This window comes from Gallus gallus, chromosome 6 (genome assembly GCF_016699485.2).
Source record: "Gallus gallus isolate bGalGal1 chromosome 6, bGalGal1.mat.broiler.GRCg7b, whole genome shotgun sequence".
Lineage (NCBI taxonomy): Eukaryota > Metazoa > Chordata > Aves > Galliformes > Phasianidae > Gallus > Gallus gallus.
Genome location: NC_052537.1, coordinates 13,702,095 through 13,718,761, shown reverse-complemented (window position 1 = coordinate 13,718,761; position 16,667 = coordinate 13,702,095). Strand labels below are relative to the sequence as shown.

The 16,667-nt window shown below is 36.6% G+C and overlaps 1 long non-coding RNA gene across 8 annotated transcripts in view; it reads left to right on the top strand.

The window, feature by feature from the left end:
* Positions 1 to 16,667, top strand: part of LOC101750098 — a 485,027-nt gene that overhangs the window by 166,803 nt on the left and 301,557 nt on the right. Inside the window, exons 1-2 of one of the 8 annotated variants that reach the window (XR_006939551.1) lie at positions 4,743 to 6,171; positions 9,893 to 9,959. The exons of 5 other annotated variants lie outside the window; for them this stretch is intronic. This is a non-coding gene — a long non-coding RNA (uncharacterized LOC101750098). Of the gene's footprint in view, positions 1 to 4,742; positions 6,172 to 9,892; positions 9,960 to 16,667 lie in introns of those variants that run through there. 2 more of the 8 variants (XR_006939553.1, XR_006939550.1) reach the window with 2 other exon arrangements.

Genomic DNA, 16,667 nt, shown 5'->3' with positions numbered 1-16,667 from the left:
TTGCATTTCATTAAAGAGCTATTGGAGGTCTCTGTATTTTTTTCCTCATACCTTTGCAGATGACTACTCTGTGAAACTGTGATGATGGGAGACATAATAAACTCAATAGAATAAACAAATTATTTCCACATTATAATAAACAGTGAATGTATAAGAATGAATGGTGTTCTCAGCTATTTAAGTTAGGCTGATTACTTCGGTGTGTTTGGAAAGAAGACAATTTGATTCTGTTTACCAGCCAGGGAGCAGGTGCCTCACTCTTCTGAGCTATTTACTAATGTGCCGGAACCCCATGGCACCACATCTTCATCTGAGAACACACTGCACCTGGGGCTCAGGTACATGGGCCAAGATACGTGTGGATGAGAGAATGAACAGTATAAAAAAAAAAAAGTAAAAATAAATGGAGTGCCATCAGTGAAGACTGCTTCTCTGTAACTGTTGGGTGTGCTCAATGCTAACAAAGTGTTCTGGAACACTGTTCTCTTTACACTCCAAAAGGGGTCTCTCTCTATCTTTTCTGCTCTGTTTCTATGTCTTTCTCATTGTAGTTTCTAATCTATGTGATTTTAGATTTCCTAAAGAACTGGAGACATGTGGATCTCTACTGTCAAAGATCTGTCATTATCTCTTTTTGAGAAAGTGATAAACATGGCTTGCTTTTTCATCTTCAGGTATTCCAGATCTTTGGTGTTTATATATTCTTGTAAAAGGATTTCTGTAAACAGTAGGTATGTGGGTTTTGACTGTTTCACTGTTTTGTTTTTTTTAAACCTGATTTGTAGCCATTTTTATTTATTTATTTATTTATTTCCCCACTCCTTATTCTGGAGCTGGAAAATGAAGTGCTTACTTCTGGCCTCTGAAACTTCCCAGACCCACGTGGCTGTAACAGGCAGCCTCCACTATCCCCAGTATCCCATCAGCAGGATCTCATACCACGTAACAAGCATGAGAGGATACATTAGAAATGACAGCAAATCCTTTTCACAAGAGGAGTCAAAGAAGAATAAGGTATATAAGAACTTTGAAGATGAATGATTAATGAAAGTGAAATGCTTTCCTGAAAATTAATGGAAGATGATGATAATACAGTGCTAGCCCCATGTGCTCCTTCAGAAGATTAGCAAAATACAGCCTGCAAAGAGTAATTGAAACATGTTGCAGAAATCTGCATTGCTTCATCCCAAATACAGTGTATTTAAAATCGGCTAACTGTAAATGGCAGGTGAATACAGGAAAGGGTATTTGTGCTGCTGGGCTGGGAGCAGCAGGATGCAGCAGCCCTGTGTCCTGCTGTGGTGAGCTTGCTGTGGTAGAGGAAGGCCTAACAACAAGCACTGCAGATGGAGAGAAAGTACACCAAGTCTGGTTTGAAATATCCTTCAGCATCACTGAAGGCAGTTTTTTGGGTTTTTGTTTGTTTGCATGTGTGTGATGATTAAAAAAAACAAAAAGAAGATATTGCTCTGGAAATTACTAATATGAGGGAGGAGGAGGAGGAAAATGGATGAATAGAAGAGTTGTCCTGGCGTGTGGTTGTGACTCAACACATTTTATTCTTGTTACCCTTTAAAAGTTGGATCTAGACCCATAAAAATATAAGTTCAGCTTTGTTATTTAATTTTTTCTTCGTGGTAGCTTACAGAATGTAAACACTAATGCTTAGTACAGGCAGCTTTAAACCACTGTGGCCTCTCTGTGAGACATCTTAGTTCATTTTTTCTAATGGAAACTGGTGGGAATTTCTTAATGCTGCAAAACAATCTCACTGTCAACTATATTGTCCAGAAGATCAGTGACAGAAAAAGTACTAGATATTTAGACTAAATGTGTTGAGAGACATAGAGGATAAGTCTGGGAGATGCTGAATGTATGCTGCCAAAGGAAAGGTGCAAGTTTTGTTCATGCAGATTCAAGCTGAATCTGATTCGGAGAGATAATATTACTGAAATACGGGCTCTCTAAAGAAGTTCAAAAAATTTTTTGTACTACATATGATAAAACTACTTTTTATGGCTGCTGAGTTAACATTCTGAATTCCTGGTGAACATAAAATCAAGCACTCACCAGGTAGATTGCTCTGGAAGTTAATCTGCTGGCCCCTTATTTACAAGGTAGATCAGTGGATCGTGATGGAAGGTAAAGACAGAGTTGGGATGGAAGAATTTTTTATATGGCTTTTTATCTATTACTTTTAGTGTGCTAGGCCTGGAAACAATTGTTTAATTTCTATTACATCTTTCTTCATTAGGCTCCAAAAGTTTTGACTACCTTTCTTTCTTGGGGGAAGTGTTGTGCTATCCCTTTTCCTCCTCTCCGTGTTCCTTTTCTTGTATTCCAGATACATGAACTTCAGGGCATAACTCAGTGAAAAGAAATCATTACTTCTAGTCTTTTCCTGTCTGAAATGGCAAAAATGTGTTAGTAAAAATGGAGCGGATGAGCTAAATAGGGCCAACTGTGCACAGTAGTAGAAAACTTTAGCATATTCCAATAGTTGGACATGAGTGCGCTGACAGGTAACGTGTTTTTGAGTTTAGTTTCCAAGAAGCTAGAACATCAAAAAAAAAAAAAAAAAAAAAAAAGAGGGAAAGAGGAAGTCTAAAGATATAACTTATAATAATATATTATTTATACATAATACATAGTCTATATGTAGTATATTTCCATAAAATAACAAGAGTCCTGTACAGTGTTACTTCTGCAGTAATACTGCTTGTACATACAAGCCAAGCAATTGGCTCAATTTGAAGTTTGAGTGGACAATGTATTTTCAGCAAATACTAACTTGCAACGTATAAGAACACAGATTTTTTTGAGAGTGATTGTTGTGTGGAAGGCAGAGTATGCTGCTTTTGAGATCTTCTGAAACAGACATGCATCAGTGGCCTAAGAACATTTGTACAAAATTAATTGTAAGGAGAGGGAGTTATTTTTTGTTAAAACAGAATGACCTGAGGAGCTGATGAATCAGTTGTAGGGTATCAAAAAACATTGATTATTTCCAGAAGACATTGGAATTGAATGAACACTGGCAAGTACTTGTCTACAATGCACTTGAATATAACTTGGCTTTCACTTTGGGGTTTAGTCATAATTCAAGTCACTACTACTTGTCAGAATTTCATTGCTGTGGCTGATTAGCAATAGGACAAGTGGGAATCGCCTCAAGTTGCTCCAGAGGAGGTTCAGGTTGGATGTTAGGAAAAATCTTCTCTAAAGAGTGGAGAGGTTCTGAAACTGGCTACCCGGGGTGGTGGTCAAATCAGTGTCCCTGGAGGTTTTCAAGAAATATTTAGATGTTGTACTAAGAGATGCAGTTTATTGGGGAAATATTGGTGGTAAGTGGATGGTTGGACTAGATGATCTTGGAGATCTTTTCCAACCTTGGTGATTCTATGGTTAATTCTAAAGCACTGAGTAAGGTTAATTTATACTCTGCACATAAAGGCAAGTCTAAGTTTTGTGTAGTCCTGGGAATCCAGTGAGAGATTTTCTAGTTCAGGACACATATCTGTGGTATGGCTATATCCCAATGCCTTTTAAATCTCTGTGGGACAAATTTAGAATCAGTTTGTCATATCAGGATCAAATTTCAAGACCTGCCTGAGTTTCCAGTCTATTTTTCCATTGAGTTCTATTTGTGTTTCTGCTGAGCTTGGTCTTGTCCGTGCTTCATAATCTTGATTCACTGACGTTTGTACAAACGTATCTATTAGCATAAGGATTTTCTAAACATTATATGACTTAAAATGACAATAATCTTTATATGGCAGTCTGTAGTCTTTGCTTTATACATGTCTTCCCTCAGCTTTCTGTTCAAGAGTGGTTTCTATTTGCACAGTGTATTCAGACACTGAATAGCATTACTCTGTATTAGAAATACTACCAGGTAATTAAATTATCTGGGAAATAATATCTCATTATAAAACTTATTCATGGTGCTATTTTTTTCAATTACTTTCCAAATGGTAGAGGATCTTAGACTCCAAGTGTTCATGAGTTTGTACCACCTGTTACTTTCAACAGTAAAGAAGTATGTAAAATAGAAGAGTTGTTAGTCAAATGCCTCACTGTTATTGACAGGTCACATTTTGCAACAGCAGTTACTTCTGGTTTGGTGGTAACAATTGCAATCTAACAGCCCCAAAGAATATGCAAGACTGAAAGAAGCATGAAGTGCGTACCTGACAAAATTGATGTGTGAATACCATACTTATTTCTGTGATGTCATTGTTTGCTATTAATTACATATTAAGTTATTTCTACAGAACAATAACTCAGGTCATATAGTCCAGTGATGAGGTGGGAAAAGTCGGCTTGGGGTGTGGTCAGTCTACACTCAAACCCAAGCACTTATTTCTCAGGCATTTACCAAACAGTACAGGTCAGCTACCACATTTGCTTATTTAAGCAAATGCAATTGAGGCACCTGAGAGGTTAACCCCTCTAAATCCTGCCTGTTCAGTGAAATTGCTTAACCAAGTACATGCACCCTGTTTGGTGTATGCCGATAACTTCCATACACTTCAACATGAAAGGATTCTTTGATCAAATACACAGGACCGCCAACTTGCCATCTGGAGGAAACTCAGACTCATGTTTGCTTTAGTGCTAACAGGTATAAATCTGTGCACTTCGATGCAGTTGTGGTTTTTCATGCTGAAGCATGATGGGAAGGGACCTTGATCTCAAGAGTCTGAGTAATATTAGAATTCTGTAAAGAGTGCAGAGCAGATAGGGAAAAAGTTCCTAAGTGGAGATAGTTACAGAGGAATATATTCTAAAGGGATTTATTCGATGCATTGACTTTTCTAGTTTAGGGAACTTGGAAGAAAGAAAAAAACCTTTGAACTAACTATACAAAATGTCATCTCATGCTTTTGTCTACAAAACTTTAAAAACAGCTATTTGACAACCTCCAGGTTCAGAGAAGTCATAATAGCACTGAACTTCAAAGCAAGACCAGTATGTTAAAACTGGATTGGTTTCTTTCTGAAAGTAATCTTTACTTGTTTAACAAGCTTAGGTTGTTAAAATATCTCAGTTATTTTAGTTCTCCACTCTAGGCAGTACATATGCTCAAAAAAAGACAGTAAAATGTAAAACAATCAAATGAGGAAAAAATAAATGGAAAGAAAAATTACGAAGCATATGAATGCAGGGAAACATGAGTAGAGAAAGTGGAGGAAAAAAGTAAAGATGAAAAATGCATGGACGGTGGATGGAGAAAGTGAAGTTAAAGGAAAAATCTCAAAAGAGGCTGTAGCAAGATGGATCTCTTCTCCTAAGCAACAAGTGATAGGACAAGAAGAAAGGACCTCAGATTAAACCAGAGGAGATTTAGTTTGGATATTAGGAACAATTTCTTCACTGAAAGGGTTGGGAAGCATACTGCTGATTCACCATCCCTGAAGATACTTATAAGATGTGAAGATGTGCTGCTTAGAAACATAGCTTAGTGCTAGACTTGTCATTGCTGGGATAGTAGTTGGATCCAATGACCTTAGCGATCTTTTCCTACCTAAACTATTGCACAAGGACTGATCCAAAAGTAATGCCTCCTATTTTATTATATTGGCCCACAACATCAGAGGTAAATGTTGTGGTATGGCAGTAGAGATTGTTTTGTTGCCATGTGACAGATGGCAGCAGAGAGGCAATCTGATAGAATGGCATCTGAAATGGAAGTGTGTATGAAGCAAAGACGTGGAATTGAATTTCTCTATGATGAAGAAATGGCACACACAAACATTCATCTACACTTGCTGAATGTTTACGGAGACCAAGCAGCGGATGCGAGAACAGTGAGGCAGCAGGTGGTACATTTCAACAGTGGTAACAGTGACAGTGGGTATGATAGTGAAGATTTCTATGGGTGTGGCATACAAGTTCTTGTTCAAAGTGGCTAAAAATTCATAGCTAAAGGTGGTAACTATGTTGAAAATTAGTGTTCTGTAGCTGAGAATTTATTCTAACAAATTGTGCTCTTTACATCTGTTGCAGTTTTCACAAAAATAAGTAAGAGACATTATTTTTGGAGTGACTTGCATATGAAAGTGGCAATGGTGTGTGACGAGAGTGTATGCTAGAGGTAACCATCCATCATTCCTTGTAGAAATAAAGCTCTAGCTGAAGTGGTATGAAACAACTTCATATTTTGAACAGGTAACTTATTATGCGTCTTAATTTTAATGAGATTATTTCTCCTTTACTACGTAAGCTATTGAGGAAAAAATGTATTTTTGTATTGAGTTGGTCATTTACTGGAAGATTCCTGTTTCTTCTGGCATTTTTCTACAGTTCATCTGAATTCTTACTGTATTTAATCTAACCCTTCTTTCTTAGATTCTTAAGTTCTTGTTTTTCTGAATGACTTTAAGTATTTTTTTCTCATAACTTCTGCATTTTCAGGTAACTGTGGGATATGAGCCTGCAAAGTGGAAAACTCAATCCCATTAAGAGCATTGATAAGGCCTCTAAAGTAGAATGGGAATTAATTCTCTCTTTATTTAAGATTTACAAGTGGCCTTCACACAAAAAGTGTTCATCTATGTCACTAAAGGATATGAGTGAACAAAAGAACATTGCTAAGCTGTTCCTTCATTGCCTGCATACCTTTACGCAGCAGGGTGATAAGAAAAGTTGCAAACCTGAGGGAAAACAATTCTATCCTACATTGCTTTGATTTTCTACTTGTTTACTTATGTAAAGTGTGTTTATAAATAATATTCTGTTGATATCTATAAAAATATACTCGAAGAGAGATTGGAAATATACTTGTGTGTGTATATATTCATACACATATATATGCACACATATACACATACATATAAATATATGTATATTTATACATATATAAAAATGCTTTTTATTTGGTTTAAAAATTAACATAAAACTGTCTGAAGAATAGCAAAGCCCATCCCTTTTTTTCTGATACTAGCAATGGAGAATTTATGCAGATTTTTCTCTAAATGGTTTTGAACATTTTGAACAATGATTTGAACATCTTTCTGTAGAAGCTAGGAATTCTGCCTCTCTCCTGACCTTTTTAACTCCTTACACTTAACTGTAACATCCTGATTCAGACATTCGTGGTACTGAAGACTCTGTCTTGATTTTATGTACCTTAATGTCATCTTCTATGTCTGAATGTTTATATGTGATATTTTCCTGATTCTTTGGTTTATTTTATCTTTTCTAATCCTTTCTCTCAGAGTTCTGGGAAGATAACCTTTAACATTCAAGCCAAGAAAATAGAAAAACAAAAAACCCCAAGAGTGTGTCAGGGCAGATTTTGAAAGGCAAATACATGTTTACCCTGCAAGGTAACTGAATTAGAGCAGCACCAAGATTGAGCTAATGCAGTCTGCCTCCCAGCAATTGTACGGTTTCCAGATCCAAGTTGTTTTATGGCTAGCTATCTTAATGTGGAAGCTGTGAATGTGTAGTTTTACTCATTTGTCCAGAAATACCCTTAGCTTGAGTTTGGCTTTGTGACACTATTTCATATATGAAAGTAGACAACTGGGGCCACACAAAAGATGATATTTCAAGCTCTTCTCTCACTTTCTACCAAAACAGCTGTCCAGGTATACACAGGACACATGGGTTGGTTGAGGGAAATCAGTAAATTACTGCTTTCTAAAAACCTAAGTGATATTTAATTTGCAGTTAGCTCTCCATGCATAAAGCCAATTAGCTCCATGGCCTCAATTCAAAAGTCTGTTAGAAATCTAGCTCTGTTTTACATGGTTACTCTTCTCTGATATTTTTTAGATGAGGTTACTGATAAGAACAACTCTCAGATAAATAATCTTTCTCTGAAATCAACCTAAATCAACTTGCCAGCCAAGCTAAAAACCAAAACACAGTATTCTGTGACATTTTGATGTGTAGAGCTAGTTGTCCAGGCAGCTGTTGAATAGGGTAGATAGCCCACAGCCTCTATGGACAGGCTTTTCATCATATTCAGTGGAAAAATAGTTTTCCAATGTTTAGACAGCACCTGCTGTGTGTCTATTTGTCCCTGTTTCCTCTTGTCCTGGCACAGAGTACCAGTGGAGATAGGCTGGCTCTACCTTGTTTGCAACCTCAATGCAGGTATTTCTATAGGTTGAGAAGAGCCCTCCTGAGTCTTCTCTAGGCTGAGGAGTCCCAGGTTTCACAGCTATCCCTTACAGGAGAGCTGCTGCATCCCTTTAACCAGCTTTGTAGTCTGCTTTTGGGGCCATACTCCAGTATGTTCTTGTCTCTCTTATATTGGAGAAGCTCAGAACTGGACAAAACGCTCCAGTACTCACCTCTCCAATGCTGAGTAGAGGGGAAGAATCACCTTTCTCACCCAGCTCACAAAACTTTGCCTGATGCAGCCAACAGTACAGCTTTTCCTATGGCAAAAGCAGGTTGTTGGCTGATGTCCAACCTGCCTACAGAGAGACCAGCTCCTTTTCTGCCTAGCTGCTTTCCAGCTCAGTGGCTTGCAGTATGTTCTGGCAGGTGGGGTTGTTCTTCTCCAGGTTTAGAATGTTGCACTTCCCGTTCCTGAACCTCATGATGATACAGTCAGCAAATTTCTCCAGTTTACTGAGGTCCCCCTGGTTAGCAGCATGGACCTCTGGTGTATAAGTGGCTCTTCACCATTTTGTGTCATTTGCAAACTTGTATCTTTTTTCTTATCTTATTGGATAAGTTTCTGGAAATGCCCATTTTTAATAACTTATTTTCCAAAAATACATAAATGCAAATAATATCTATAACAGGCAACTTGTTTGACATCGTGTTCTTGAAGGCAGAGGAATCTGAGATGTCCATGCCAACCTGCATAGTAATTTCTTGACTTCTTAGAAGCCAGGGTAAATGCAAATGACCCAAAACCCAAAAATATAAATGTACAACAGTATAAAAAGTTTAAAGATAAAATCTTGATCTTATTATTTAGGTCCAGAATATAACTGCAGACTGTCTGGAACCAGTGATATAATACAGCTGGCATGCTTTTTCCTCATAACAATAACACCACTAACAAAAAAAAAAAAGTGAAGAAATACCTGAAAAATTGTGCACGATCTCTTAACTTCGTAAATAAAATTAATAATTTTAGACATTTATTGCTGACAAATCTTTTGTTTTTAACATGTACGCTTTTTGAGAAATTTATTGAGATTTTGATAAAAACTTGATAATGGCTAAAATGGTTGTGTCATTGTAACTGTTTTAAAATACTAATCAACTATTTTTCTTTGAACTAATTCATTATCTGGGAACTGTATGGTATATTCTTTAACAAATAAAAAAAAAAAAACCAAAAATAAAAACAAAAATGTTTCTTAAATCCAGGCCTATATCATGTCTATAACAAGGTACTTCAGCCAAGTAGAATCCTTAATTTAAATAAAATATTAAATATTTATTTATTACCATTCCAGCAGCATATTTTCAGTATTCTAGTCAAAAGAAGCTGTAGAACTACTTGGACCAACATAACTTGACTGCTACATTTGGTAAAAATGCATGCTTTCTCCAGATAATTCCGTAGTATCTAGCAAGTAATTGAAGCTGGAGTTCTCCAGGCTAGATTTATGCTACAAGTTTGAAATATTTTTGTCTGATACTCTGTTTGTAATGTTTATTCTGAAATTTAAATTATTCTTATGCATAGAATTTCACAGAAGAGCTTTTTTAGAAATGCAGAGTATGACTTTCAGATGTGACGTCTGCAATCGTTACACCTCTTTAGGACTACAGGGATAACACTAAAGGTGAACAGTACTGTGGAAATGTCACAGTGACCATTGACAGCATCAAATTTAGGCCCACTGATTTCTGATCACTTTGGCAAATTTGGAGCTAAGAAATGCAACAGTTTTTGTTTCTTAAAATATTCTAGATGATGGAATGCTGGATTGTCAGAAACATCAATTATGAAAATCATTTTTACAAGAAGTCAGTAGAAGGTATGATTTTTTTTCCTCTATATCCCCTTGTGCATACAACTTTACTTTCTTGAAGATATCATCTATCTGTATGATATAATGTTGTTATTAATTGCCAGTCCAAGCAGGACCTTTTTTATAAAAGAAGAAAAAGGAAAAACAAGGCATGTTTTCTTTAAAATTCATGTATTGTATTATGGGGCAGAATCTCATGTGAGTTCTTCAGGATGCTAGCATAAAAGAGGTAGCATTTCTGGAAATGCTAAAACCCTTTGTTCCTTTTTTCCTTCTTTTTTTGTTTTTGACTATTATTCTTTCAAACACGTTTTCTGTTGAAGTTGACATTTATCCTCTGCATGACTTCAGTTCCTGGTAGTTTACTGTGTTGATCTCCCAGCTACAGCTGAATAAGCTTTTAAAATGTTACCTTGTCCTTAGCTTCTGATTATATCTTGTAGAAGTTCCATTAAGTTCTAATTTAGAAGAGGAAAAACATACAGGGAGGAGAAATAAGCAGAAGTCTGTATAAAAACACTGTTGGAGGTTCCAGAATGCAACTGCGAAAGATCCAAATTTTTATTGCTAGCATGAAGTATGTGTTTTTGCAGTAAACATAAATGGTTGTGTATCGTGCATAGGATTCTGTGGGTTGTTAAAAAGATGGAATTCTATCATGCATCATAGGCAATGGGGCAAGCAAAGTCTTTTGTGGCTGGCAAACTGGGCAAACATGCTTGGTGTCTCTAAACCTGCTGAGGAAGGGGAAGTGTAACCTGTGAGAGACCATCAGTTACTTCTTGCGGACAACAGCTGGCTCCCTCACCCTTTACTTCAAGGCCAGTAGGTACTAATTATATTTAATAGGACCAATAATGCTGTTTTCTCTCGCTAAAATATTGATAAATGAAGTTTACTTAAAACGTAGTCATGAAGAGGTTCTCTGTTGTTGCTTGCAGTGCTATCAAATATTAAGCAGAATGCCAGTGATTGAATTCAGGTAGGCTAAATTAAAAACCACACTGTTTTGGGGAGCTATTTTTAACCTTGGTAATTGTGAAGATTGAATTTGCCACACTGCCCTCAAAACAGTTGGAACAGGAGTCAGCAACCAGAATACTGGTGCCACTTGGGAAGTGGGAGAACTTTTTAAACTAGATTAGCACACTGTGAACCTCTGCAACCTCACTGCTTATAAAAGTAGTCCCTGTTCATCTGCTCATTCCTATTAATGCCAGAAAACTTCCTGGGCATAATTACCAAGTGTTTCCAGGACTGGACCTTGGGTTGAGTATTTGTCTTTTTTTTTTTTTTTTTTTTTTATGTTAAGTGCTACCTATTCTCATAGGTTCTCAACAGGAAATATTCTGCCAGCAGGTTCTAATATAGCTTTTCCTCTTTAGCCTGATGTTGTTGATGCCAAGAAGGTTGAATATGGAATATTAGTGAGAATGAAAAGAAAGATATCTACTTTTCAACAGTCAAATTACAATTTTTCCATCTGAGTCTCGGTTAGGAGGCTATCTATTTTAACTTACATCTCTTGGTCACAGGGAAAATAATCAATGGTAGAGATTGTTCACAGATTTTGGAAATATGAGTGACAGATCCAGCTAAATACAAGAATTTACCATTCTTCATCTTATTCTTAATACTACTCTAAGTCTGAAAAAATAAGTTCTAGTACTGCTGATGCATGCTGCCTCACGGAAGCAGGCTTTGCCTTCCATCTTCAGACTTTTACTGATGTATAAAACAAACCTAAGATTTTGTTTCAGATCATGTAAAAACAAAAACAAACAAACAAAAAAGCTGTATTTCTCTGTTTTTAATGTAATATAAAGTTATATTAAAAAACAGCAGTGAAAATAAAAGCATAAAGGAATGAGATCTGAACGTTTATCAGAAAAGACAAAACATGGAAATGGGAACTTAGAGATGGAATGTTTTTCTGTCTTTGCCATGGATCTTTTGTGCAATCCTGGGCAAACTGCTTAACTCTCAACACAGAGCACACTTAAATTTATGGGGAAATAGTTTCCGAAATCCAGTCAATAATCCATTTGTGCCACTATTTGGCTCATTGTGAACTGAAAATAGTAGTATTTCTTTTGTTCATCAGGTAGGCAGAACATTGTTGTGGTAGGCTATATGAGACTGTCTACATACAATCCTTAAAATGAATAGTAAATCTTTTGGAAATTTGTGAAATCAGTAAAAAATATATATATTTTTTTTTAAATTGTAAATCAATTTGTATTGTGAAATTGGTGTTCCTATCCACCTTAAGTTTTATGCCAGCTTTTTTTTTTTTTTTTTTTTTTGCCTGCTTTCAGGAGCTCACTGGTGCAATGAATGGTGCTTTCTAGGGAATGCAGCTGTTCAGTCCTGGAATTAATATGTAAATGATCTTCTGTTATTGAAGTAGGGGAAGAAGATGGAATGTATCTGTATTTTCTCTAATCAACATACTCTCCTTTTCATTGGGAACTACAACAAAGCTGACTGTCAACCACACAGATAATCCAATATTTATTTTTTGCAGAAATTAAAACATCCAGAGGGATTCTTTCCTTGAAAGCTTTTACTGACCAACCCAAACATTATTTTAGTTGGGTGAAAATATATGTATTTAGAACTACTCACACACAAATCTGTCATGCTTTTTCAATAAAACAAATAGAACAAATGAGGTGCGTTGGCAGAATGATAATTTCAGCTGCAAAAATGTAGTAGTATAGAACTGCAAATGTAATTACCACTGGTTTTTGAGAAAATGCAAACTCATATATTGAAACAATCTCTACTGTAATAGTCAAGTTATGTCCTCAGTTTCACAAACAAGAGTTTCCCAGAATCAGCCGAATTCTGATTTGTGACTGATTCTCCATAGGAAAGTTGAGTAACACTTGTATCTAGAGTAGAAAACGTTTCAGGACTGCAAATAGCAGAGGTCACCAAATGAGCTATAGAGACTGCATCAATCATTCTCTACAGAGTTTTAGTGGAGCAGAGAATATGATACAAGTTGTTATTCTGAACATTGCTTTTGATATAGCATAATATATGCTTAGACTGAAAATACATATTCTGGAACTAGTGTATGAAATGCCTTGTGAGCCTCTTTACTGATGTTTCATTTAGTGTCTTCTGTCTTAGCCTAGTGTTCACATCTTTATGTTCAGTGGAAATTTATTTGAACAGTTTGAGGCAACAGCAAAATAAAACTTCAGCCAAAAAAAAAAAAAAAAAAGGACAGATTTAAAGCTAAAAGGAAGATCCTAAAGTCAAAAACAAGAACTTGAAGTCAATAAAGAAAGCTATTGGAAAACAGTGTCAAGATTGAGGCTGAAATTGCTCACTGGGGTCACCTAAGCCAACTTAATCAATACCTTGGCTGTTGAGTTGGGAATAAACACAACTGCTTGTATATGAACAAAAATGTGACAACAGAGCTTCCGCTTTTAAGATAAGTGTAAGCTTTGTGACCTTCCCATTGAGACAGTTTATTAGCAGTGCAAATTATTGAAGCCCCAAATAGCTAAACAGATTACTGAACCTGATTTACAAACAGTATTTTGACCTTTAAGAAAAATTAAAGGACAGAACTAGTTCTGCAACAGTTAGGACACCCTTGAGCTGGAATGCTAAAAACATCTGATATACCATGCACGCTGTGCGTGGTATGAGTCAAATTACACAAGACTCAGCAGACAAATTTTCTTGGAGTTAAAATTCCTGTCATCGATTATGTCCTTTTAGAAATCTACTAAAAACTTTAGATAGTGGTGACATAAAATGATTCCATCTTTCTCCTTGTGGAATAGTTGTATATGCAACAATATGCATGTGTCTCTATCTTACATGCAAGCTGGTGACAGTAGGGGTGGTGATAATGCTTCATGTGTTAAATCTTTCATGACAGAGACATGCCACTTGTAATGCTGTTTAATGTTTTAGGCCATTTAGAGGGCAGAAAAATACTTCAGAGAAAGTATATGCTCAGCATGGTATCTTTCCCAGGGTCATGTCTTACTCCCCTGCCTTTCCCAGTCAGTCAGCTGTGTTAGCAGCAGTCAGCATCCAAAGAACTTTCTCTCCTGTTAGTTCCCTGGAGCTGTACCTGCCCTGTGAACCCAGAATGTGTGATTTGTTAGTTTTCTAGGTAGATGAGGAAAAGGGAGGCTTGGCGATTGGCTCTGGTGTGAAGTGCTGGGGACAGAGGAGGTCCTGCAACCCTGTCCAGTCCTTGCTGGAGAGAAGATCCTGTGCATACAGTGCAGTGCTATTTGGGCTTAGCCAAGCCGTATCACTTCAGGTGATTTCAAGCCAGATGTAAGACTCATGCTGAGAACACAGTGCTTCTGTCTAAATGTGTTGACATTACTGAGTACTTGGATGTCTAACAGCATGGTCCTGCTGTGGAGCTTCCGTATGCTTGTGTGTCTAATACACAGTTCATACTTCTATGGTGTCTCAAGGCATTTAGTCACTTTTTAAAGAAGGTAGCACCGGGTTGAGTTCTACAATTTCATTCACTGAATTTTTATTAACCTCAATGGAAATGACAACTTCGAACTTAAAAGTAAAATGGGTTTACAACTCGGAGATTTTTTTCTATAGTGTATTCAGCATACTTTTGATATGTTTTCTTTATTTCCTCTCCTTCGAGTCCATTGCTTTTAAAAGTATTTTACTGTTATGTGCAGGATGCAAAACAGATAGCATTAGAATTTTAGCGGAACTTTTGAAACTATGCAGTTTGGATTGGTATGATATTTAACCAACCTATCCTGTATTTAATTCATTCCCAGCTAAATTTTTTCTGAAGGGCAGAAATGCTGGATGCAGCGTGTATAGAGACAAATCATCTGTAGAGCTTAGTCGTCTTCCATACTGATTATTTCTACGGCTTCAAACCCTTCACATATTAATAACAGGTTGTTAGAACCAAAGTTAGTTCCACTTGGAGTATCTGGAGTGGTTTGTCATAAATGAGTGGTAAATTAATTTTTCACCAAAACCTCCTCTTGAATTTAGAATCCTCAGCAGTCTCACAGGAATGTGATTCGTCTTTGCAAAGTTCTGCTTGCTTTACATGCTGTCAGCCTCTTTGTTTCCCGAGTAAACTCTGAATAAATAGCAGAATATCAAAAATACTATCACATTCTCATCTTCAACAAAGCTCTCTTATTTCTAGCTTTTGTTATCTTTGACATGATCATAGATATTCTGTATTTATTCACAAGTGAGTATATGAAGACAAGCATCTGAACTTATGGACTTCTGAACCTCCAAATGAATTTTCATCACTGAAAAAGAACTGTCAGAATCTTTCTCATTAGGCAGCTGTAGTTCCTGCCACCCCTCTCCATTATATTGGGTGTGGGTGTTTGGTTTTTTTTTGGGGGGGAGGGGGGGAGGGGCAGAGTGGGGGAATGGGCTGTGTGATTTTGGCTTCATATTATTGAGATGAATTGATCATGTCAATGTTTGTATTATAAGTAGAATTAATTTTATATACACAGAACATGACTATGGATACATTTCGACTTGATATTTTGCAGTCCAAAGTTTTAAAGTAGAAAACCATGGACTTCTAATTCAAAGTCAAAAGCTTTAAGTCTGGAAAACATACTGCTGTAGGCTCCAGATGTGACAACCTAATATTGATGAACTTCTTCATATGGGTTGGTCTTAGTACTATTACCTGGAGGAATCCACGCTTGTTATACTCAATGGGAAAAAGGTGTAGTGTGTGCCTGATAGATGTGCATGATACCATAATGTTTTTCAGCTATACTAAGTGTACTGTTGGAAGTGCCAACTTGCAGCAGTAAGCTTTCATTGCAGCAGACATCCTTTGCCAAATCCTATTTGCAGGTTCTTTTTTATTTGTTCTGCCTGTTGTTTACAGTCATTTGTGCAGCGTTTTATGCAGAAATATTTTGGGCTGAGAAGGCTTATGATGTGTGTGTGTATACATCATACACGTAGCCAGGTTCTTGATTGGACTTAATGATGTAAAAGGTCTTTTCCAACCTAGATGATTCTGTGACTGTGTGTGTATATGAATAACATTGAATAACACTGCCTGAGTGTGATACATTGCTCATAGTCATTCCTTTACCTAATATTGTTATTGTAGTAGTAGTAATGGGATCCCTGTGAAATTAGTTAATCTTAAGAAATTTCTCTGTGAAAATTCTCTCTGAATTCTTTGTAAATGGAAGTCAGATACCTTCACCTTATATACATTCAAATACACAAGAATCAGCGCCTAGTTATTCAAAAACTAAAAATGTATGCTGAACTGCAAACAGAACCTTTCAGTTCTGTGCAAAACTTGTATTTTAAAGGGTTCTATAGACAAAATAATAATTAGTCTGTCAGGAAAGTATTCTGGCTCCATCACAGTAGTTACAAAATATTCAACTGCACAATAAGTTGATATAATGCAATAGAAGCACATTTACACTTTTAAGGGTGCTGTGCAGCAAGAAATTAGCATTGATGTGAATGCTAAATTAGATCTAAACAAAGAAAGTTCAAACATCTTCAAGAACATCTTGAGCTCTGATTCTCTGGGAAGAGAAATGATCTTCAATGGCAGAAACTCATACATAGCTCAGAATGTCAGCAGAAAGCAATGGAAATGGCACTGATGCAGTGCTCTGAATTAGATCCACAGAAAATCTGCGAGAAAGGCAGTGCTTTCTGGGTAGAGAGGAG